Source organism: Panthera tigris, chromosome A1, assembly GCF_018350195.1.
Source record: "Panthera tigris isolate Pti1 chromosome A1, P.tigris_Pti1_mat1.1, whole genome shotgun sequence".
In the NCBI taxonomy this organism is placed as follows: Eukaryota; Metazoa; Chordata; class Mammalia; order Carnivora; family Felidae; genus Panthera; species Panthera tigris.
Genome location: NC_056660.1, coordinates 31528348 through 31555632, shown reverse-complemented (window position 1 = coordinate 31555632; position 27285 = coordinate 31528348). Strand labels below are relative to the sequence as shown.

General features: G+C 33.7%; 1 long non-coding RNA gene across 1 annotated transcript in view; it reads right to left on the bottom strand.

Annotated features, from left to right (window-relative positions):
- LOC122236508 overlaps positions 1–27285 on the bottom strand; it is an 85443-nt gene that overhangs the window by 12789 nt on the left and 45369 nt on the right. Inside the window, exon 3 of the long non-coding RNA XR_006214564.1 lies at positions 20891–20970. This is a non-coding gene — a long non-coding RNA (uncharacterized LOC122236508). The remainder of the gene's footprint in view (positions 1–20890; positions 20971–27285) is intronic.

The window sequence follows — 27285 nt, the reverse complement described above, 5'->3', positions numbered from 1 at the left end:
TACTAACTTCGGTTATAGAAGTTGGTCATTCTTAATGATACCTGCTTTATATTTTTAATTTATCATTTTTCTGATGAAATAAAGATGTAAATCAGAAAGAAAAGTATTTAATTTGGTAGCAGCTGTATTTCCTCACATTGTTCACAGATGGACAGAAACAGCAACAGGAAAGCTAATCTGTAGTTTGGTGACGAAGTCATATACAGTGTTTTCTTAGATTGGCATCAGAACTTCTTTTTGAATATTTATGGCTACAAAATCATCTTGATTTTCAAAACCCCAGTTTAATAATCTATCATTTTTTAGATCCAACTTAGCAATTTGAAGTGATAATTTTTATAATTTCAATGCCTTTAATCTTAAAGCAAATAATGTTCCTTGATTTTACTTGACTGGACATAAGACACTGGGTTTATTTAATTGCCATCAAACCATTTTATTAATTCCAAATTGGGATAATGGTAAGAGTAGACTATTTAGCCTATCTTTCATATGAAAATATACCTCATCAGACTACCTAACTTTGTTGTAGTTCTGTCAACCATTTTTACTCCTCCATACATGCCAATTTCCATCTGGAATATTAATTATTTCAGAAGGATAAAGAATTATCTTAGCAATGGAAAATATGTGACAAATTGTGATAGTAACAGTGTTACTGTATCTTGGGATTTTCCTTTCACTCCCGTTCCTCCACTTCTTTTAGTCTTTTCTTGATGACATTGGCCAGCTGTACATGTTACTCAGTACTACTTTCTCTCCAGAATTTCAAGTTTTCTTGACCACTCGTCTTTCTTTACTTCCACGGTTACTTTCCTCTTTCACCAACTTACACAGATATGCTTACTTTCTCTTTCACCAACTTAACACAGGTGCACGCTCACACACATTGTGGAAGTTAAAATGGACTTTATTAAAAACAATGAGACTAATGTTTGATTAGTGGAGGATGATCCATATGTAGTTTGAATGTAACCTTTGTATTATATTTTTGTGTGTGTTAATTTTGGAGTACTTCATAAATGCATGCTAATTTGGAAAAAAAAAAAAAGGTTTGCCAAAAGCTACAACAAGCTAAAACCTAATATGTATCAAATAAAATATAATTTAACAATTAATTCAATATTTAATATAAGAATCAAAATGTATTGGTTTCAAAAGAAAACATCAATAAAACGACCAGACCTAAGACACAAAGCAATTTTGATAACAATGTTTAATGGCACTGTTTCATAGAAAATCTAAGTAAATAAATATTTAAACATTTAAAATAAGTAGAACAAATTTAAATCCTTGAACAGATTAAAACTTTCTAACATTTAACTTTTTTCATGGAAAAAAACAGAACTTCTCAGGAAAACACTGTCTCATTTTCCAACCAGCAAGCTACCATTCCACTGGTATTGGTATCTACATGCTTTACTTATCCTCAACAGCAAACGGATGAACTCTCTCTTCCTCTATATAAGATTCTGGTGGACTAAAAATAACTGTACATGCGTTTGCTATGCCTCCCATTAACAAGTGAACTCTTATTTCCCTTCCCTTGAATCTTACTGAATGTAGGAATTTGCCTGATAGATTGTAACAGAGAGAAGTTCTGTGCATTTTTAGCTAGGTCATTAGATACTATGCAGCTTTTGCCGAGACTCTCTTGGTCCTGTTTCTTTCAGGTCCTCAAGCCACGTGTAAGATTGTGGCAGCTGTAAGGCTATTCTGTTAAATAGGCGATATGAAGGCATTTTGGTCAACAGTCCCAGCTAAACCCTGTCTTGTAAGTCATCCCTGCCAAGGCACCAAATCTGAGAGAGAAGTCAGTTTAGTCCTCCAGATGAGCCTACTGGCCAGATAATTAACACTAGGGGATCTAGTCAACATCTCCTAAAGTAAGAGAACCACTCAGCTCAGGCCTGCACCAATTTCTGATTCGCAAAACTGTACAATATAATACACGGTATCCTGTTTTAAGCCAATAAATTCAGAGTGATTTTTTACGCAGCAATAGATGACAAGACAAAAATTAGTAACTTGTGCACTTGATTTCATCTACTTTATTATTTTCAGGTGTTCTGTTCCCTCATCACATCTTCACTCTTCAGCATTATTATTTCCCCCCATTGGTACAGGTTGTCCATTTCCATGTAACATGCTGTGATATTTTTCTTCTTCAAAAACAAGTTCTTATTACACACTATGTCTCCTTCCATCTAGTTTCCGTTTTGTATTTCCTTCATCCTCATTTCTATTAAGTTTTATACCAAAGTTTTCTAAAAAGTCCACTTAAATTGTCCTCATTTTCTCATTTCCTATCCCCTTTTTAATCCACTCCAAATATTCATATCTCACTGTCTTATCAGAGATACCTAATATTGTCAAATTTAATATCTACTTTTTAGTTATTAATTCAAACTCTCAAGAACATTTGATACTTTCTATGTAAAAATTTCTGTACTTATAGAAATTCTTTCTTCACTGTGTTTCTTAGGAAATACACTATTCTGCTTATTCCTTCTATTCCACAGGCCCCTCCTTTTCCACCTTCTTTTCTAATTTTGTCTCCTCTCTTTCTGAAAACAAAATGTTGGGATGTCCCCAGTCTCTTGTGCACGTCGAGGGATTGCATTTGACTGGAGAATGTACAGTTTCTTAGAAAAAGCAAAGTGGCAGTGTATACGAATAGAGAGAGTTGACAGAGGGAGTCCATGCCAGCTCCTTTCCTGAGGTAGGATACTAATTCAACTAAGCATGACAATAGGGAGGAGATGGTAAAGAGTAAAAGGAAGAGTAGACTGTGGAATCATTTTCTAGGAAAGCAGAGAGACTGAAAGGAAATTGGAATTAAAATATGATAGTTGGGAAGAACAGACGCCCCATTTGAGGTCAATGTTCATTGGGTCAGTCAGTATGTTTTAAAACAAGTTTCAATTACCCCCCCATCTGTGCATGCATACAGACAAAGATAAAAGTTCTTTATTCTTATCTAAGAATACTTATTCTTCTCTCTAGCTTCTTTATACTGCACAAAATTGAAGTCAGTCAAAAAAGCACAAGGGGAGATAGGAGGTAGCAAAAAAGCCTAAACTTGGCACGGAATCTCTTCTTTAACTATGTTTTTCTTTTCCTCCATACCACCCTTACTGGCACCAATGTCTTCACTTCCTCATGAAGCAATTAGGAAATTAGATTTGGTAGATAAGCTTAAAATAAGAAGAAGATTGAAACAATGACAGTAGAACACATTTAAGGATTGAGCTATTACATACTGTGCATTATAAATAAATGTCATCAATCATTTCCTGGTATTTATAAGTAAATAAAAATAAGTTTAAAAATCCTCACATTTTCGAGCACCTGGATGACTCAGTTGGTTAAGTGTCTGACTCTTCATTTCAGCTCAGGTCATGATCTTACAGTTCTTGAGATGAAGCCCCACATCAGGCTCCGATCTCACAGCACCAAGCCTGCTTGGGATTCTCTCTCTCCCTCTTTTTCTGCCCCTCCTCCACTTACATGCATGTTCTCTCTCTCAAAAATGTGAAGATTCTTAAAAATCCTCACATTTTTGGGGCGCCTGGGTGGCTCAGTCAGTTAAGCGTCCGACTTCAGCTCAGGTCACGATCTCGTGGTCCGTGAGTTCGAGCCCCGCGTCAGGCTCTGGGCTGATGGCTCAGAGCCTGGAGCCTGCCTCCGATTCTGTGTCTTCCTCTCTCTCTGCCCCTCCCCCGTTCATGCTCTGTCTCTCTCGGTCCCAAAAATAAATAAACGTTAAAAAAAAAAAATCCTCACATTTTTCCTTCATATTTCAGATTTAACACACCATTTAAGGCAAAGACTGAGACATGCATAGACAATAAGGATAAATTCTAAGAAAATGGTACTCTAATTTTAATATAAATAATACACAATCTAAATTTAAGAGTTGAAATATTGAATCCCGTCCCAAGTCCTAAAACTGTGGTGAAAAAGATTCAGTACTGAACTTATTGGAAAAGCAAATGTAGTACTTATCAAATTTTATGAATCTCCTTGTTAAAATAAATTTCATCTCTATCTGCTGAACTCTTCTACATGAGAGACATAATAGTATAATGTGTGTGCGGTTTTTCTTTCAGTTCCCTCTCCCTGTCACAGGCCAATGTAGCATGTCAGAGTGCTTTGCAATACTAATGTCCTAAATGAATAGGTACTATGAGATATACACAAAGTTCCTTTTGGAAAATACTATACAAAATGTTATCTTCAATAATGTAATATGCATAGCGATTCAATGTTTCAAGCTAAGCCAAATTTATGAAATAATACTGATCATGTATCCATCCAAGGGAAAAATTGCTATATAGTAAGACTACAGGTTCATTCCTGAACTTTAAATTGGCCCCAGATCATGTTGTTTAATGCCAGCAAGGTGGTACAAAATAGTCTATATTTGTATTTTCCTAATATTCAATAGGCCGGCTTTTTTACAGATATTTAAATCAATCTGCCACACACACACACACACACACACACACACACACACACACATAAAGTTCATATATATATTCATATATATATGAATTAGAACAATGAAGTCGGTGTATATGGATGTTAAATAAATATAAAATACTTTTCTCAAATACTTCAAGTCAATTCATTTACTTTATTAATTAAAATTAATTAGGTTAAAGCTAGGCTACTGTAAAATCAAAAAGAAAAGAAAAGAAGAGAGAGAGAGAGACCCAATAAAACAGGAGGTTAAAGAATAAAAAAGGCTTGGGGCGCCTGGGTGGTGCAGTTGGTTAAGGGTCAGACTCTTGATTTTGGCTCAGGTCATGATCTCCTGGTTTTTAAGTTCGAGCCCCACGCCCAGCTCTGTGTTCAGAGTGTACAGCCTGCTTGGCATTCTCCATCTCTCCCTCTCTTTCTCTCTGCCCTTTCTCCTCCCCTCTCAAAATGAATAAATAAACTTAAAACAACAACAACAACAACAACAAAGGCTTTGTTACTGTTGTTTCTCTTTCAAACAATAGTCCTGAAATGTGCATTTTAAGTACAGAAAGCAGCTCCATTTCTCTGTTACACAGGATTGCTTCTAAAAAAGTAGTTGTTCCATTATCCTCTAAGAGATTTTAGTTCTCTGTCCTGGAAGGATGAGATTATCCAGGGCAAAGGCTTTCCTTTTAAGAAAGTAGATATGAAATACCATAGCAATTCTGCTTGAACTCCATTGGAAGTAAGCTAGTCACATGGTAACAGCAAGGGAAGACAGAAATGTAGTCTACACATGAGCAGTCATAACTCATAAAGAAAACAGCAATCAGTCATTCTTTCAAAATTACAGTGTTCATCTATTTTATGCTAACCTCTGTGCAGGACACTGTATTGGGTACTACATTATGGTGGAATATAAAAATACTTAAGAATTGGTTTCTGACCCACAGAAATGAGAGGATCAGATTTAACTGTAAGTGATGAATGATAGGGAGCTCTTATAAAGTATAGACATTTATTTCAAAGAAAGAAGGTCATATGGAACCTGAAGGATCAAGTAAGTTTTAGGAGTCTTAGAGGAAGACAAGGATTTATATAGATGGAAGTAGGAATGTGAAGCATTGAAAGCCATTCTTGTTAGGATGAGTAGAATGTGGGAAAATACAAATTTCCATTCTAAAATTATATGCAATGCAGTTATATTTTAGTAAGGATTCAGCTGAAAATTTAGAAAGTAGATATATAAAAGAAATAGAGTACTGAAAGCCAGAATATAAATTTGGGATGTTCTATAGTAACTAGTACTAAAAAAATAAAAAGTAATAATCAAAATACCACCCATTTAAAATATGGCCTTTCCAAGAACCACGTATATTTTAACAAATAAAGGAAAAACAAACACAACCCAATTAAAGAAAACCTGCAAGAAAGAGAAAATTTTTATGGCCAAAATAATGCCATAATAAAAAATAAATAAATAAAAGCAGTTCCCAGAACATATGTTTTCCGGTACTTAATTCAAATAACAAGCTATTAGAGCAGATACCCATGTTTCTCTGTGAAATTCTATATATCCAAGTGATAAAACATTGCCAGAGATTAAATCTGTCATATCATGCTACAGAATAACAGCAGGGTCCCTAGAACTTATCAGAAATACTAACTTGCTGATATAGTAACCTAATGTGTCCCAGTTGTGAAACTCTCTTGATGAATTTGAAATTAACCCATGTCACTAAATAAAATGTCAGAAAATCACCAGTGATTTCAAATAAAATGGAAATAGATGGTTACTTAAGTATAGAGCATCAAAATGTGTTTAATCACAGCTTTGTGGGGGGGAAAAAGATAAAATCATTTAAGAACTTGCCCGTAATTGAAATGCAGCAACATGCCTCTATTCAACCTGATGATGGCCAACTGCAGTAACTGATGACCCAGGCAAAACATGAATATTATTTCACCCGAAACCTCTTGAATCCTCTCCTAAAATGCTTTGCTTCTTTAAGATGAACCTGACAGAATTTGACACTCACACAAAAGCCACGTATGGTAGGCTTGTACCAAGCATCACTGTGACATTCAGAGATATTCTGGTTTTGGCAACTGTTTGAGATTTGTGGCTCTCCTTTGACATTTACAAAGACTCTAAGACTATTTCCGAAAAGGGCTGGAGCATTTCACTAGATATGTGGTTTCTTCAAAGGCCACGTTCAGCTCAGATTAAAGTTTCTATGAAACTCTGGATGGAAATAATATGGGATCGGACTAGAAAAGTATTTATTTGATTTGAAATAAGAAAGGCAAAAGTAAACAGATGGCTGGTTCTACAAAAATCTAAATGACAGTGAAAAAATAAAAAGTCAACATTTCTTTAGTTGTTTTGTCTTTCTGATTGCTAAAGTTCCAACATGTTCTTGTTTGTCTTTTGTAGAATAACACTCATCGTACAGAATAATTCTCAGGGCTCTTTGAGTATACTCACACTAATTAGTACATCTTTTCAGGACACTTTTTTTTGGTACTTTAACAAGCTTAAACTATTGTAGAAATTTATTTTGCTTTAATGGATGTTGAGGTTAAGTTAGAAATCTATAAACCTCCTTGTTGGGTGAACCATATTTAGGAAATTTATGTGAGTAACGAGATTTAGAAATACAGATAAAAATCCTGAGAGGATGTGAAATGCAGTGAGGGCAGTAGTAGGTTAGACTTTAAGCCACATTTTTGCTTCCTTCAGCTGTAATATTTTGATCTGTGTGAGTGTGATTTTGGTAACTAATAACTACCATGGAACATCTGCAAGGAAACAAGTATTTTTTATGTCAGAATTTAATAGGAAAGGCAGCTTTGAATAGTACTCAGAATTAGTTTTGGCAAGTGGAAAAAATCTCAAGTTTTTGCAGAAGAAAATATATATGTATATGTGTATATTCATAGTCATATTCATATTATGTATGTATGCACATATATCATGTATGCGTGTAAACTTGTACTGAAATGAAAGCTAGACAGGTATATATTTATGAAGGTGCTAATTTGGGTGTCTGTTGTTCTCCTCATAAAATTCACTGCCCTCTTTCTAGGAGAGATGGAGCCTATGAATGCCTGGTGTTTAGCAAGGATACAGAGCCATATGAGAGACCAGTCGTGACTCACTCCATACCCAGGCCCCCCTCAAGCAGATGTTAGGTAGGGCTGGGGTTACACAGGGTCCACTTGGTAATACATTTAATCTACATTAGGGCTTTCAAAGGTTGGTAATGGATTCTAATAAGTCTCTACAGGGTAAGAGCCACACTATATTTGAGAGAGGAGAGTTTTTCACAATATGATGCTGAGTTTTCTCTTTTATTCTATTATTTACACTAATGAATCATGATGTCAGGTTAAGGCTAGTTTCTTGGCTCAGGTATACTGTATGTGGGCATGATTTGTGCATCTGAATTAGATGTATGTCCCTCCTCTCTTAGAATTTTCCACGTGTCCTTGAAAATACTCCTTCCTCTTGGCATCTGTTTGCTGTGAACACTGACCAGCTTTAGGATTTTAATGATTTTTACAATGTTCTAACTGAAGACTCTCCCATGATGAGGCCCATGAGACTCTCCCATGATAATAAAGTACCTAGTGCTCTTATATGAGTACCTATAAACAAAAAAAGCGAAAAAGGCAGCAGTTATAGTTCTTAATCCCCCAGACACAGACTTTAAAGCAGGGTATTGGAGTGCAAGTAGTATATTTGGGAAGAGCTTCAGAGAACACCAGTTGAGGAGTGGAACGTAAAACAGGAAAGGAACACCAATCGGTAAAGGATGCTTTACCAAACACATTGCCACTATGGATAGCTGTAACTTAGCCCTGCTAGTTGCCAGTGAAGAATACAGCACAGGAAAAGTATCATGTATCATGGCCACAGCTGCAGTAAAATTACCTCAGTTCATTAATGCCTAACTAGATACACATATCTGTATGTATATATCTTTTATTTTCAAATCTCTCTTTCTATCTTGTCAATCATGTATCTACAACTATCTAATGTCATCTATCTATCTATCTATCTATCTATCTATCTATCTATCATCTATCTCCTTTATTTCTTTGTCAAAGTACTGAAACAGCTTCCAGGATCAAGGGCAATACTGTCTCTTCCTGAAGAGGTAGATTTCAAACTTGTGACAGAAAATCTGGAGGAAAACTCTGTAGTTTCTGCAAAATCCTCCAAACTACATTATTTCATCAAAGGGAACAAGATGTTGTTTCACTTTTAAAACTGCTGTCATTACTAGAATAAGTCACAAAAATGTAGCATCATAGCCAATGACCAGAACATAAAAGAAAACAGTTAAGAATAAACGACCTAGGTCAAAAATACTACTTTGAAAAACACCTAATGTTATTTGAGAGAGACAGAAATGACATGTTTTTGAGGAGTACTGAGTGATGCAACTGTTTTAAAAAATGAATACCGTATCAGTGTGGCTGAATAAAAGTGGTATCTAAAAAACTGACCGCAGTTCTCTTTGTATTCACCACTGTTACCACATCTAGAACACTGGGTCTAGGAATGCGCATTCTTTCATTTTCACTCAAGGTATCTGCCCTTGTGAGGCCTATCCCTGTCACAAACCATGCCCCAGTAGAAATAAAAGTATCTGGCTCTTAATCTGGCTTCTAGTATCTGTTCCCAACATCTTGGTTTTGACAAACCGTTCAGTCTCTTTTTTTATGAACTCTCGTTTTCCACCACATTAAAATTAATATCCTTGATTAATTTTAGTATCTTTCATACTTGGGATGAAAGATGTCTACTGTCTGCTCTGGCAAACAAGAACATTGTCTTTTGAGTCCACTTCATCTCTATTTTTATATAGATGAGAGTACATGGATATATTTGACTTGGAATCCAAGATGACCAGGACTTCTGCCCATTACTATCAAGGAAAACAATGGGAAAAGAAGCAGTGAGGTATTATAGGATCACAACATGGGGTGACGCAGTCATATGATGGCACTTTTTTGAGGCATCATGAATTAATACTACAGACTTGTCTGCTTCTTTTCTACAAATGCGATCTTATATAAAATCCCTGATTTGGGGGCAGGTCACATGATGAAGGCTGGTTCTTTAACTGGAGTGTGTTATCAGAGTATGGCAGACAAATGGGATATTTCGCATTCTGAGGTACTTAAGGAAATTTTCTTCTAGATCTTGACGATGAGATCCTTGCCATTGGTAACTACACAAATTGCCCATGACTCCAAGTCTGCATTAAAAAATCAAGGAAGACTAATGGATTTTAATGCAACAGAAAATGAAAAGTTCAGTTAAATCATTTTGATTCCACATTTGCAAGTAACCTTACCTTACCATTTGTCAAGTTTTGGTGTAGCATCAAAGCCACAGTTCTCTAGAAAATTTATTAAAAATTCTCTTTTTTTTTTTTCTTTATATATACACACACATTTAAAAAAAAATGAATACAGGGGCGCCTGGGTGGCTCAGTCAGTTGAGCGGCCGACTTTGGCTCAGGTCATGATCTCACGGTCCGTGAGTTCGAGCCCCGCGTCAGGCTCTGTGCTGACAGCTCAGAGCCTAGAGCCCATTTCAGATTCTGTGTCTCCCTCTCTCTGACCCTCCCCCATTCATGCTCTGTCTCTCTCTGTCTCAAAAATAAACATTAAAAAAAAATTAAATTAAAAAAAAAATAAATTAAAAAAATGAATACAGTATCAGTTTGGCTGATGTACATATACAGAGGGGAAGGAGAGTCAGATTTTTAGGCACTTCATTCAAAATCATGTATCACAGCGACTAAAAGCAGAAGCAGTTGTGAGATGTTAAGGAGGTTCTGAAAAAAATGTTAACAACGCCACTCTTCTCACTCACTCAAAGACTGCTGGAGTCCTGACATTTGTTTTAATTATTGAAACAGACTTATTTTTAAAATATATTTTTATTTTATCATGTAACGGTTATTTTTTTTGTGTTTAAAGAAATAAACATATAATTTCCTTTTAAATTTTCTTACTTTTATTCTCTAATACAAAGTGGCCTTGTTACTTAATGCTGGGTGATCTCTAATCTTCTCTAACGTTACCCATTACCCAAGCAGAAATGGGGACACCTGCCTTGTTATCACTGGTAGAGACAAAGTTCCCGTCTCCCCATGTGGTCTGACACCAGGACACAGTGGGCTCCTTATTGCCAAGAGAAGATCTTGGTTCCCAACTCACATTTCTCCAGCATTGCTAGGGTGGAAATCTAGTTTTCCTCTCACCCTTTGCTAACTAGCTGGGACTGCAATGTTTTGCTCTGTTGTTTGGCAGTTACAGTCAAAAAGTTTTCTGTGTTGCTAAGTTGCACATTCCTGGTTCTTGGGCCAGAGAGAACATACTTCTCATGGAACTTTTTTCTGTTTTTCTTTCTTTCCTTTCCTTTTCTTTCTTTCCTTTTTTTTTTTTTTTTTTTTTTTTTTTTTTTTTTTTTTTTTTTTTTTTACGGTGCCCAATTTAATGTTTCTATACTGCTGACTTGCTGACTTTTCTAGCACTCAGTCTAGCATATGTGAAGACAAAAAGAAAACCCAGAGAACTTGCTACTGTGTCCTTCAACGTGTCCCAAGGTCCCTGGTTGGCCTACCTTCTCTCTGTATTTCAGAGTCTTCTTATATATCATTTCAGGGGGTTTCTGCTGTACTTAGCAGGGAGAATAAGGAAAACTATGTCTATTCTATTTTCCCAGGAAAAGATACGTTACAATTACTTTTTGAATTATCAATATATCAAAGCACATATTTCTTTTGGAGTCTTGACTGCTAATAAAACATCATGTCTTTGAAAATTATGTCCAATTGGTATGATGTAATAGGTTTATGATGCCTCATTGTGAGGCTCCCAGGAACCTATAACAGATCTGTTTTAAGTAATTTATTTATATTACAATAATATGAACAGCATGGATCACAAAGCAACCTTCTTTTGATTAGGTGACTTCATGGATACTAGCAATTATATAGAAAGATGTGGATATAGGACAGGGATCTGTCACAAACTATTTAGCCACATCTTCAGCAGTATAATTCCCTGAATACAGGCATTGGTGATACCAAAATTCCTGGGCAAACCCACAGAAACTGAGAGAAACATAGCACCATAAAGTGCTATTTAACAAGCTAGTCCTTACAGTATTTACTGAATGAAACAATTATTGGAAGGGAACAATCAGGTTTTAAAAGTTCAGGGATATGAAGAAAACCCTTTCAACAGAGTAAGCATTGCATTCAAAATTTTACAACATTTGGTAGAGAACTGAAATATATATTTAATTTTAAATTCTGTAAGAATATTCAAATTAAGTAGTAATAAAATGTTCAATTTCTTAATCTAAGAAAGCATTGATATCTTATCTGTTTTTTTTCAGAATTCAAGTAGTAGAACCACATGAATTTCCATCAATTAAACATAAGGATTAGCAATGTTGAATAGATGCAGCTATATCCTGGTTTCTTCACAAGGAAATTGTTAAAAAATATTTCTAATGAACATTTTAATACAATTACATAATTATTTTGTTTGGAAAAATACCATTAAATTTAGAGCAAAGGCGAGATTTTTTTTTGATGTTATGGTAAGTTTACCATAGAAAAATTAATATGAAAATGTTTTCTAAAATATAAAATAACTTGCAAAATAAATATGGACAGCAATCTATAAAACATCAAATTTCTCTCAGATAACAATGGCTTTTCGGTCACACTGACATTCCATGTTAATAGTTTCATCAGCCAATAAGAAAATGCTCATTTTGATTTGTATTAGGATTTGGATACAGATAACGTTTATGGCAAACACACACACATTGCTGCTGGAAGGAAAATGGTCAAATTCTCTAAGTCTTATGATGATTTTGAGTGCAGATAATAAATTAACACTGATCCTTTTGTATATACTTACATATCCAGGTATTTCTATCAGTATTTGTTATGTTGCACTAATTATAGTTGAGTTTGGCTTTTAAGGTTCCTGGAAAAGTGTACTAAATCTCTGAAAATAGATAGTTATAACTATTTTCTGAAACCAGTGTTTGTAAAAAAATTGGTGTATAGAATAAACATGCAAAATCAATAATATTAGTCATGTGGGGCTCAAAAATAATGGCCATTGGATGTGTCTTCAAGAGGACTTTCCATGATACGTTGAGATGTTAAGGGACAGTGAATAGTTTGAAATTAATGTGCCAAACAAAGGACTCATTTTATTCAAGGTATTTAAAAACTCAATCTCCTGGGGTTCCAGGGTGGCTCAGTCAGTTAAGCATCCGACTCTTGATTTTGGCTCAGGCCACGATCTCATGGCTCATGGGATCTTGCCCAGTGTCAGTCACTGTGCTAACAGTGCAGAACCTGCTTAGGATTCTCTCCCTCTCTGTCTCTCCCTCTCTCTCTCTCTCTCTCTGTCTCTCCCTCTCCCTTGCTCACACACACTCTCTCTCTCTCTCAAAATAAATAAACTTAAAAAAATTCATCTTATTGTTATTGAGCAGTCACATCTATTGTAGCCAGAAAAAAAACACAGCAGTGAAAATAACACTATTTTGAACAAAAGACTTCATTAGAACTGGCCCTAGAAATGGGAGAGTTGTGTAGGAGGTTTTGCATTAATTTGGTTTAATTTTAATCTAACATATATTATTTTCCTGATTATTGAACATTTATACGTAATATATACATATATATTTTTATATATTTATATATATATTTATACATGTATATAAAATAGAGAAAATGTATACACATAAACTGTATAAAAACTGGAAGTCGCCCATAAATCCAACAGTGATAATTAGCCACAGTTAATAGATAGGGTTTACCTATTTGTTGCTTGTCTGTCCAGCTATCTAACATCTCTCCAAGTATACTTGTTTACTAAATTTATAGTTTTGAATTGGTTTCTTCTTGCTTTCTAATATTTAAGCATTTGTCCTCATTATTTTTTAAATATGAACCATATTTTCCTATCTATGGAATAGTTCCTGGTATTAGTTATGTACGGTCTTCTGTAACTATGACTTTACTTTTGAATAAGGTAATTTCTAATATTTTGTTATGTAAAATAACACTGCAATATATTACACATACATAAGCCTTTTGTTTCAACTTGATTACTTATTTAGCATGTATCCGTGAAGAGGAGTATATGATTGAGAGATTATTAAAACCTTCTAGTTTCCTCATACATATTTAAAAAATTCAATCCTAAAATCTTTATAACAAATTATTTTCCCATTAAAATTGGATGAGAGAATTTTTCCTTTGCACCCTCTTTGGCAATATGATGAGAAAAACTGTATAAAACTTTTGTATTTACCTAATTTCTGAAATATATATATTGAATAAATACTTTTTCTTTTCTTGTAAGAGTTTTTACATAGTCAAAGGGGATTTATATTTTCTACAAATTACATATGCACCATATTTTATAAGTTGTACAATATAATACTGATTTTCATAAATTACAAATATGTTAATACATTAAGGATACTGAAAATTCAAAGTATTTGCCAGAGAGTATCTAGTTTGGGATTTACTACCTTTTTGACATAGGAATAATTCAAAATGATCTTGACACTCAATATAGGCCAATCTATCTCTAAATGTTATGAATAAGGCTGAGGCAAACATCAAAAAACAAATAGCAGTTATAAAGAGAATATCCCTAGTCTAAGGAAACTTCACCAGCCACAAGTAATATAAGGAATATACTAATACTTAACAGGAGTAATATATCAGATGCTTGATTGACATCTGTGCCAAACATCAATTTGTGTGTTCCTTTAATACTCATAATACTGAAGCAGAGAGAAAAAAAAATGCCATCAAATAACACGAATGCTTTTTAAGCTGGCTTTAAAGACGGCTTTAAATCTCATTAACAGCCACTGACAAGAGGTGCACTGAACCACGTTAATTGCAGATGTAACATATGAGACAAAAGGTCAGACATGTAGAGCTAAGTCCACAGTCTGGTTAAGAGATGAAACAGTGGCAGGCTGCTAACTTTGGCTTATTTCATTTCTTCAAAACTTGCATTCTAAGATAAGCAGAATTAAATCCAATTTGGGGTAACCTTATCTTTTGAAATGATTAAATATCTAGAATACTGAAGAGCATTACATTTACCAAAAAACGGTGGTTTGGTTGTGGTGGTGATCTGTGTGTGTGTGTGTGTGTGTGTGTGTGTGTGTGTGTGTGTGTGTGCGCGCGCGCGCACGCGCACTGTTATCTGTATGTGTAAAATTTGCCTTTATGGTTATTATATTGTATAAATTTTATCTAGTCTACACAATTAAGTTATTTCAAAAACCTTCTGTTTCATACATAAAGCTAAAATGTTAGCTACTTAATGAACCATGTGAGAATGTGAAATTTCCCCTCTTCTAACTACAATGCTTTTCAATTGCCTGTCTGAAATAAAAGGGAAAAATAAAGAAAGCCAAGAGAAAAAGGTTAGTGTTTTTGATTCAAACAGTCTTGAAAGCACGTACTCCTAAATTTAACTCAGTAAGAAAATAACAAACAAGTATATGTGAACGATAGAAGTACAATAATTGATTTTAAAATGACAACTGCTTTATGTGAAGTTTGGAAGCTTAGAAATGCAAATACATCCAGTTTAAAACTCCTGAAACACTATAAATGGAAACCAAAGGAAGCAAGTGAAATATCATCAAACAGTTCAACACTTTTAAAAGGAAAAGAGAAAATATTTTACTACTGAGTTGTATTTATTTCAATTGCTTTTTCAGTTGAGATAGTTTATTTTTACAGATAAATCTTGTTAAAAACTATAAGGCAAAGGAACAAATTACTTGATGCCATTATTCTTTCAACAATGTCCTCTCGTTATTTATTTTGGTCAATTTATGGATTCTTAGAAACATTTAGATGTTTCTATCTAAATTTATTGATACATTTTGTTAGAAAAAAAAGGGCTTATTTAAAAACTCTATTGTACTCTATTCATACCAAATACATTAATGCAATTTCAGGACTTCTGGTTGGAATTTGCATTGTTAAAATCTGATAAATCAGTATGAGTCTGTAATAAAAGTATTGTTAAGTTTGTGATGATATAATAGTTTAAGTATTGAATTTTCAGCGCAAAATACCTGGAGTTAACTAAAAACGATGTTGAGTCCAGTATACTAAAACTACAGATACTGCTGAGAAAAATAATGAAAATCTAAATAAATGGAGGGGCATGCCATATTTAACAAATTTGACACAAATGTGGTTAAGAAATTGATTCTCCCCAAATTGATCTACAGATTCAATTTAATCACAATAAAAATTCTGGCAGACATTTTTTCAATGTAGAAATTGACAAACTAAATAGAAATTTCTATAGAAATGTACATAACCTAGAATAGACAAAGAACGTCTGAAGAAAAATGAGATGTAAAAGATTTATATAATGTGATTTCAAGAGTTATTATTACAAAGCTACACTGATCAAGCCAACATGGTATTGGCAAAAGGATAGACACTAGCAAAAGGAACAAAATAGAGTCCAGAAAAAGACCCAATTATATGTTTTCAGGATTTTCCAGAAAAATACTAAAGAAATTAAATTGAAAAAGGGAAATCATTTCAAGAAACGATACTGAAATAAAATAGAATAAAATAAAGTAAAATAAAATAAAATAAAATAAAATAAAATAAAATAAAACAAAAATAAATTTAAAAAAATTAAAAATGGGGGACCGGGGTGGCTCAGTCAACTGAGTGTCTGACTTCGGCTCAGGTCATGATGTCATGGTTCCTGGGTTCAAGTCCCGCATCAGGCTCTGCTCTGACAGCCTGCTCTGCGCAGAGCCTGGAGCCTGCTTCAGATTCTGTTTCCCTCTTTCTCTGCCCTCCTCAGCTCACACTGTCTCTCTCTCTCTCCCTCTTCTTCAAAAATAAACATTAAAAAAAAAAAAAAAGAAATGATACTGAACATCCAGGGAGAGGGAGAGAACATTAACACTTACTTCACATCATTATACAACTATTAACTTTAAATCTCTAAATATATCCAAATTTAAAGGCTAAAACTTTACAATTTCTAGAAGAAAACATAGGAGAAAATCTCTGTGCTCTAGAGTAGACTCAATAATCCCAGGCTCCCTCCTTCTTAACAACAATCAAATGACTCGAAAATAAGATTTGGAACTACTAAATGATAGTCCAAGAATGATCATTAATATCAAATCCATTAGTAGCCATACTGTAATGAAATAGAATGGCTCAGTAGCATGGAGAAATAAGAGGCCAAATTACAACTGATGTCATGTCCATCTTTCCTTTTGTTAAGCCCAGTGTTCAATAAATAGACTTTATTTTTAATGCCTGATGTATAAAATACTCTTATTTAGCTGAGCTGTACCATTAGCTATGTGTTGTACTATATACTATAGTATAAGTATACTTTTACTATATACTATAGTATAAGTATACTTTTACTATATACTATAGTAAAAGTATACTTTTATAGTATACTATATACTATGTACTATAATATATATATATATATATATTAATCTCTATCTAGTCAGCAAGTCTAGACAACATTTTTTAGTTTTCTTTGAGTCTCATTTTAAGAATCTATTACAGCAAGTGTTTATTGAATTTCTTCCACTCTTTCATAACTTAATACTTCAGGTAGAATAGGTATCTATCTCCTGAGCCCAACAGCATTCTGAGTATTCCTCTGTTAGAAAGTTCAGTTCAATATATTAAATTGTTATCTCAAGTGTCTATCCCTCCACCTTGAATTACAAGACCATACTATACTGAATGCAATGCCTGAACACAGTGGTTAAAAGATTATTTATGTTCAATAAATATTTTTATTAGGGGAAATATTTATATTCCTAGCAATATTACATACTTATGTGTAATTTATAAATATTTTTCATTCTCTACTCTCAAATAGAAAATGTGTCTATAGAAATATATTTATTTTCCTAAAACCCCTAGTTACTTTCTTGGTCGTCTTAATTCTCCTTTTCCTTATTTGCTCTACCACTCATATATTATTTTCATTCTTTTAGTAACCAGAAATTTCTGGAGGAAATAACTTTCTGTTGTCTCATATAAGCAAGAAGACTATGAGATTTTAAAAGTCAATATCAGAGAATAACAAATGTGAAAGATATTATTTCAGTTCCAAGCTTTGTATTGTGAATTGTACTCTAACGTGCTAAGCAAAAAGGCAATGACCTAATTCTTAGATTTTGATCTATGAAAAGACCAATTAATAATAAGCTATGAATAAGATACAAGATTATCTTCCATAGCTTAAGAAATGAATAAGCATTGATCAAAAAAATAGAACTTATATTTTTCCTTCAAACCTGTAATAAGATCCGTACGCAAAACTGAAGAATTTAACATACACAAGGAAAAAAATCTATAGGAACCTATTTTTAAAATTTTTTAATATTTATTATCGAGAGAGAGAGACAGAGCATGAGTGAGGGAGGGATAGAGCGAGAGAGGGACACAGAATCTGAAGCAGGTTCCAGGCTCTGAACTGTCAGCACAGAGCCCAACACGGGGCTCAAACTAACAAACCATGAGATCATGAGCTGAGCCAAAATCGGATGCTTAACTAAGCCATCCAGGCACCCCTATAAAAACCAATTTTTAAAACCTAGTAAATCAAGTAAATCTTTAAAATCTGGTTAACACACAAGAAAACATTTAGATACCACACATGTAATAAAATTGACTATTTTTAGTGAATGTGGAGAGATTAGCTAATTATGATAAACAGAAAAATGAATTTCAAAGGAAGAAGGCCCTTGACTATCATCACATTTAATTGAAATTGTTATAGAAAAAAACCAAACCATAAGAAGGAAATAGGATAAACAAGTACATTTAGTCTGATTTTTTTTTAAACTCAATGATTTTTACTCTTTCTTCTATGAATTTAAGTATAGACTTGTTTAGGTTTGAGATATATATATATAAAACTTAAGGTCCAATCTAAGCAAAATATTAAGAAGAAAATACTTCACTCGACATTTCAAGAGGAAGAACACAAGTTAACATAGGATCTCTCTCTGGCTTTTCTCTTACCATTCATTTTTACACAATAAAGGTGGAGAGCATTTATCCAATTGCTGAGAATGAGAAAGTAAGTTTCCAGTCATCTAAGGCTTTACTCCCTACTCCATTTCCCCCTTATTAACTGGGACGTGAAAAGAGAAGACTTCGTTTTCACTATCCATCATCTATGGCAGAAATAATATAAGAGGCAAATTCTGTTTCTGAAAATGGGGAATGGCTGACCCAATTCAATGTAGTTATTGGTGGATAATCCATCTTAGGGTGTTCACTTGGGTCTGTTTTCCCACAAATATAAACCATATTCTCTTTTAAAAACTTCACACATAATAAGTATGACGTGTTGCTCTTTACTTACCTACCTGGTTGAGTTGTTTCAGAACGTAAGTGGGGAAATGTGTCACTATATTGGATGCCCTCACACCCACTAGATGTACATGAAGATGGTAGGGTCCCAGCCACACAGAATAATTCTAGAGACAGTAGGAATTAGAACTAATGTTTAAACCAATCTTCTTATTTTACAAGTGAAGAATCCACTGTCTAAGGAGGTTAATTAGAATATTTAAGGGTTTACAGTTAATTCATGGCAGAACTATAAACTCCGCTTTACTGACCATCAAGGTCATGTATTAAGGACTCCTTGCAACTTGCTATATTTGAATATCCTTGACCTACCAAGCCAGAAGCTCTCAATTCTATATCTAGTTCCTTTTCTTATTACTTATGCCATTCAGTTTTCTTTTCTGCAAAATGAAGCTCAAGTTCACAAAGTTATTATAGAGTAAAAAAAGCATATATACATGAAGAGTACCCTGTAAATTGAACCATGGAGTAAATATCTAGTGCCTACATTATCTCACTATAACTTTTTGTTTCAACTAGAATCAAAATGAGTAAAATATGACTTCTTAATGAACGAATATTTTTAAATAATAGCAGTATTTCACAATGCTGCTTAAGATGACAAAGTATAACCAGATAATTTTAACTACATAAGATTTTAAAATAAGTCTGAAACATATAAAAATTAAAATATACTTCTATAATAACTGAGGAATTATAATTTTCTATATAAGATTAATCTAAGGGTATTCTAATGTATTGCATAGATATTTTCAAAGCTTAACAAAAACACAAAAAAAATTCTCATTGACACTGCTATTCCCAAACCAGTTGCTCTAACTCTTGAATCCATCTTTCTTAGATACCCTGTTTATCATTTTCTACCCCTTTTCTTACCTTTCCAAACCAGATTCATATACATTGATTCAGTAGTACCTTCTATTTTTGTTACTATATTTGACAATCATTTTAGTAATGAACACAGATCACAGAAAGTATTTCTCCTTAAATAAAAATATCCTAAAATGTTTTATCTTGTTCTTGATGAATAGTTTGAGAGAAGTAGACAGTTTCAGATGAAAAACTGCCATTTATTCACCCTTCTTTCCAGCTGTCAATCCTACCTGTGAGATGACTACCGATGGTGTCTCTGCATACATGATAATATCTCTAATCCCAATTTCCTTTTTTTTTTTTTTTTTAAACCTCACCCAAAACTAAAATGATGTGCTCTCAAAGAAAGGTCACAAAAGAAACTCAAGCTGAATATACTTAACTTTAAATAACTCTTTGCTTTAAAAACGACCTACTATTAAAAATATTTTTTTAATTCTGAAGGGTAGATTATAAACTTTACGGATTATTTTGTAAAGTACCTCCTTTAATTGTGATAATTTGCTGCAATTTTTAGAGTAGTCTCAGCAGCATTCTTTACTTAATGGTGAATCCCAAAGGAACACATGATAATTCTGTCTAGGACAAACAAAATCTAAAACTGGGTCTTGTCTAGTGAAATACAGTTAAATATAATTTAAATTTCTTATGCTAACCTTAATTTTGTGATCACCCAAATCAACTGTACTTATTTCAAGGATACCAAATAATTTTTATTAATTCACTTTTTAATTCATTTTCAACAAGTATTTGTTGGATATTTGCTATGTTAGAAATTGACCTCTCCTGAATGGGTATAAGGTATAGCCTCACTGCTTGCCATCACTATCCTGGATCATATGCACTGAGTTGGGAAAATTGCTGTTACAAGCTCACTAATCTATCAAAACAGCATATTATGCTGTGGCATATAGAGAGTTTCTTAAAATCCTAATATCCAAGAGTCAATTTATCTTTTTACCATTTGTCATCTGAGTTTGTTTCCTAAGTGACTTTTTATACCATCACAGTGGGTCAGAAATGGCTGCCACATGGAGTCAGTTCTGGTTCCACATGGAACTCACCCTGTATTTCTTCTCCTCTTGTGGACTGAGTTGAGGTCAGAGATGAAGGCAAAGGTGAACAAACATAGTCACCTAGGTCACTGTAAACAACAAAGACCTGAATTTAAGCATAGTAAAAAGTCGTTGACAGCTTTATACATGATTATGGGCTTGATTCTTATTGACATGTTTTAAATTATCAGTATTGTTAAAATTTAAATGTACATGATGTTTTCTACATGGATACGTTTATATGTCAGTGAGCAGGAGCAAAGAGCTATGTGTTGAAAATAAGCAAATGATTTTCAATTTATTTAATTTCAACAGATCTGCATTATAATATGTACCTTTTTTATTTCACACATAAATTATTTTCTGAAGCAACATTGGAATCCAGAGATCTCGCTTACCTTCTGCTATTTATTTGACTTTGGACAAACTGCTTCTCATATCAGAGCTCCTTTTTTAAAAAATTGTTTTTGGTGTAGGCATTAGCTTCCTAAAATGTTGGGCAGCAGAAACCACAGTGAGGGGTGTGATGAGTGAATAAGTAATGTGAAAAACGGGAGGGAGACAGTGTAGTTAGCAATAAAAAGAACAGTAGGTGGTCATGAAAGGAGAGAGGTGCCAAAGTAGTTGAACAAGAACTTGAGTCTGAGTCACTTTTATGTGTATTTTAGGAAGGGAGACACTTAACCATGCTTTAGTGATGATGTGAGGGAATCGGTTTCTAGTCAAGGTTTAAAATCATGAGGGAAAAAGCAGATAATATGGGGAGAAAAGCCTTGAATAAACTTTAGGGAACCTTTATCATATTAGTAGGAGGATCACATAAAATAAATAATATTCCCCAGAAATAATTAAGTTTTCTCTCCACCCATACTCATGTAACACTATCATGACATTTACCAAGCTGTATTTGTATATTTAGCATATATCTCAGGTTAAACTCTTAACTCTTTGAAATTTGGGAATTTATTTTACTAATCCTTTTTTTCCCTGGAACTTAATATCTTTTTATTACACTGACTAATGATGTGAAAGGGCTATGTGAAACTGTATGCATATAAGTATTACAGTTATTACGGTTCAAATCAGTAAGTGATAAAATGCACATATAGTGCTTAAAGAATCCCTGTTGTTTTGCTACCTTTAGGACTGTATGTTTAGATTTGATGGTTATAGGAATCATCTTTGGCTCGATAATAAAAAGGAAAGCCACTTTTGAAAGACTGCTTCAAAACTTTTAGCATTTAACAGTTTCTCTTAATTTACCCCTTTAAAATAAGTTTTAAGGTAAAATATTCTAGCTTCTTTATTGAGATTCTACAGTGGAGACATTACCAGAATCTTCAACCAGTTCTGTGTCCTGAGCCCAATAAAGATCTTAAAATTCCTAGTTCTTAAGTATCAAACAGGGGAGAAAAGGTTTTGTTTATCCTGGTATTCCCATCAGAGATTGAAGAATTGATTCCCCACTGCCAATCAGTTAGGCCTAAAATTTGTGTGTGGGCACTAGGTTTTAGGCATTATCACTGCTCTTTCAATAATACTGTGATAACGAAACTATCAGCAAAGAAGCACCAACCTTTCCATTCTTGATAACAAATTATAACACATCACTTTCAAACTCCAAAATTATCAAACTTAACTAGTTCCTTCTAGGCCTTTAGTATAATTATTTAGCTATTTTCCAATGTCCTAAAAGTTCTAAAAGTTCTAAAAGTTGTAGGTTTCAGGTTCTGAAAGTTCTAAGAGTTATAGATTTCATGTAAATGGAACTGAAAATAGTCCGTACACAGCAACAAATGAGCATTTTTTTTTCAATTACAAATATCACTTTACCAAACATATTTTTGTTTCCTAATATAGAAAATTGTTAGTTTTCATAATTAGAGCTTTCCCAGCAGCATCTAAGACAAATCATAAATAAAAGATTTTAAATTTTGTTCACCTTTTCAAGTACTTAAAAAATATTTGTGATGATCACATCAACCAAGGTATCAAGAATTCAGTAAGAAACTGGGCTTTAAGGTTTAGATCTTGTAAGACAATTCTGTGGGTTTTTTTTTCTTATAGAGAGGTCTGACTTAATATGAATCTCTCACTAAGCTTATAAGGAGCTTTATTCATATTCAAAAGTGGATCAAATCATAGGAATTTCTTTGAACTTATGAAATTCAAAGGAAATGGCCCCCTGGAGAGAACAAGGTACCAACAATTTCTCATCAGTGGTTAATCAAGAAGGGGATCCAGCAGCAGTTCTAAGCGGCCCACACAATTACTTCTAGAATTTGCCTACAGTGAAATATCTTTCTATCTCGATTTCAAGTCTGTAATTGTCACTAAATAGATTGTTCAAAGTAGAATACCAAGTGCAGAACATTCCATTAAATGTTTCTTCATTTATGCTTTGGTATCACCCTCCCACTTTGTTTATGTTTTTACACTAACCATCTTATACATACCCTCAGGCAAATGTGCACATATCCCAGAATAGTAATACATAAAGTGATATAGTACACATAATTATTATACCAAAGCTTAAATTTATATTTTTAGAGTGTGCAAGAATATGTGAAAAATTCCTCTCCCACAGATAAAATGTACTTTGATATTCAGTTTTGAAAAGGTTATTAGCTTTAATAAAAACTTTAAAGCTAGAGAAACTTCTATAGAATATTCCAGTTAAATAGTGTTTGACAAACACATTTGGGAATGGATTCTAGAAATCCCAGGAAAAGAGGAAACCTTCTCAACATGAAAATGTACCACGCTGATGAGGTGGTATTTCACCTGGAAGCTATATTTAAACATTACATCACCATCATAGAACTACTAGCAGAATCTTGTGTTCATGTAGAAGATAGGACAAGTAACATTCCTAGAAAAGGGGTGTGAGATTCAAATTTGATTCAGAACCTCTAACAGAGAAAAGTGACTACACATATCCCATAACTTGTCTTATTTCCTTCCTACTTCCCTCTCAAGAGGGAAGAGGCACAAATCAAATAAACAAGTGACAAACTGAAAAGAATAAAAATTACCTATTTTAAACTAAGTTGAGATGAGATTATTTTAACAATAAACAAATCATCCACTGAGCTCTTTTGCAGTTTCAAGGTTCTTGTCTGGGTACCGAGATTCAAGGGATACAACAAAAAAATGAAACATTTCCTGCTATGATCGATTTTTCTAGAATGCAGATACCTAAATGCTACCTTTGAATTTCAGGGTGCTTTATGAGCACTTAGTCTAACTTAGATTATGGAAGAGAGGAGGGTTGGAGGGATGCCTGGACAAGCAAAGGAATGATGCAACTTTACTTCTTAAATTACTCTTCCATCTGTTTGAACCTGGTTCAAATCATACTAAAAGCCTATATTCTTCCTTCTGTCACATTCTGCTTGTTTCTCTAAAATATTTTTCTCCCAATGTTTTCTCAAAACATTTTTTTATATTAGCTAGATGTTTAATACACAATTATTAAATTGTGTATTTTTCTACAAAGTGTGAAGCCACGTTAATCGCAAATCTATGACATGTAGGAATAATAGTACAGACAACATTCAGACCTCTGTAACCATCCCCTTTCCCCCAGGAAACCTCATGTATCAGGGAATAACGTGTCCTATGGTCCCTTCTATCCAACATCCCAATCCCCTCTGCAAATGGAATAAAAGAAAAGCCATCTTCATGGAGTAGTATCAGAGAGTGTCAATAAATATATAATAACTGAATCCTTAAATAAGAAATTGGCAAAATTTTAGGATCTCCTGTAGTTTTTCTAGGCCTTACATTGAGTCTACTGAGGGAATCATCCCAATCCAAATCTGCCTCAGTCCTTGAAACATCACTTACAGTGGAAGCTCATTCAGTCCCTCTAATCTCCAGAGTTCGGATTAAGATGTCCTGTCACTGGGTCACAAACTAGGGAGTTCTCCGGGTGAAACCTGAAACTGGCCCCCAGACATGGAGTGAAAGAATGAGGCAGACCAGATTGGTTGGTGGCAGTTTTCACACACAATGGAACTTACATACTAGACTTGTCTTGAGCAGCCACAAGATGAGTAGTAGTTCTCTGCACTGTCCCCAGAATCTTAACAGTTTACATAGAAGCCTTAACTTGGTTCAGTCATATGGGCTCAATAACATCTTACTCTCTCAAAGCTGTGTCCTTAAAGTAGTTTCAAGTATGGGGACAGTGGGTAAAATGTACATTCCAAGGACAGGGAAAGAGGTGAGGAGCCTCCAAAGGGGTGAGGCCAGCTCATGAGCCAACCAGTGGTCACATCCTCTAGACGTCCTCCAACATCGGCTGATCAAAACTGAGATCAGGAATGAAGATCTCAGAAATGATTCTTGGGCTCCTGGGAGTTTCTTGAGTCACAGGACACACAATTGTCAGTGTAATTTTTTCCTTCAGATTTAGCTTTCTGCCCTGATCCCACCTCCATGGACTGACTAGTTACCTGCGTTATCCCATCTTCCATATTCCAACCTCTTTTTGAACCCTGCGCTGCCTCACATCCTTTGCCCATCCTGACACACTCATGCGTGCAGACACAAACAGAGACACATGTTAGGGCATGACAATTTTAATTAGAACCATTAAGAAGTGCTAGATCTTCTTGCTCTTATTTTTCTCCCCATTCTACTCTGCACATATTGTTATGGATCCATGTATGAAATAACTTATTTATCAGAACCCCATTTCATTTAAACGTCCCTGTCCCCTTACCTTGCACTGTAAATCCTTGTGTAGCTATGAACCACCTCTAGGGAGCCCTGTATTACTTTGTGCATATTTAATTTTCATTTGTCATTTGTATAATCTTAATTAACATGATTTACTAAATACTTTCTATATGCCAGGGATTTCTAAAGATTTTATATCCATCATTTTTTCCTTTAGTATATACTTATCACATAGGATAGTATCGAATACATATGCTTAATTAACATTTGAATATTATGAAATTACCCCAATTTGAAGGACTACAATTAACTTAGATTAAACAGCCTAAGATGCAGAAAACTCTTCTCTTAGCTGCCTATTCAAAACTAGTCTTTGTAGCTGTTGTTGTTATCCAGTTCCCTATGTCGACTACTCTTGCATTGTTCTTTTGTTTTCTGTGTTCAGCTTCACATCATGACAATATCTTTCCTTTTTCTCCGACTTTACAATTAAACCTATCAGGAATGTAATCATTTAACTGCACAGAGCCATGCGTGTTCCTTGTGAGCCAGGATATTGTTTTAAAATATTATCTAATATATTTTCCTTCTCAATAACTTTAGCTGCATTTTTACCATTGAAACTAGTTTATCCAACTATAAATGTACGGTTTTTTTTTGTTTTTTTGTTTTTTTTTTTTTTGCAATTCACTACATAGAAATTAAAGGTCAGTTAAAAAGAACAAGCTGAGGGACATTACCCTAGAGAAGAGCATAAAAAGAAACTAGAAAAGAACCAAGACTCAAACTTATGGTTTTGAGTTCCAAAAGAAGTTTAAGAAACTGATTAAATTAAGCTAATAAAATAAAATATAATAATTGATAAGCAGGAGTATACTTTTAAAATAAATGATTCTCAATTACTTCCCTTTATATAATGATTTATCATTTATAACTTTTCATATATTATTACATAGAATCATATCATCTGAGTTCTTTAAGGATACGTGTGTGTGTGTGTGTGTGTGTGTGTGTGTGTGTGTGTATGTATATACATTTGGGGAATTTTGTACATATTTTTAAATTATTAAAAACGAAATTTCATTGAAAGATAAAATTAAGTTTATCAAAGAATTCTAAAGAAAATACGATTGTTTATGTACTTTTTTCACTTATACTAATTGAAGTGCTCAATAACTCCAGTAGACCAGTCATTTTGTTTTCATGTGTTAATTAATTTGCTGGTTGTATACATTCTAAGCACACATTAAGTCCTGAAAAAAGCTTATCATAATGCGTGTTTATAAGCTTCATTGCCCAAATTCAGAGTCAGCATGTTTCTTTGGGGGCCTAGAAATCTGAATTTTCAACAAGTACCAGAGATGACTCTGATGTATATCATGCAAGTATCACATATGTGAAATATGGAATAGTTAGAAGGGCCCTTGACAAGGAAAGAGAAAGCCCAACTTACAGATCTTACTTTAACTTCACTACTCTTGTGATCATGACAGATCCTTTTTTGATTATTGATGAGAAAAACCTTTATTGATTTATTCTTACTATATTCTCTTTACCTGTAATATGAAAGTAAATTGAATTAAATTGAATTTAAATTAAAACTGAATTTAAATATGAAAGTAAATCTGAATTTAAATTGAATTTAAATTTAAAACTCTGAATTTTAATGTCTATAACATCACAATTTTAATCAATGTATAATATCACATCATTTATTA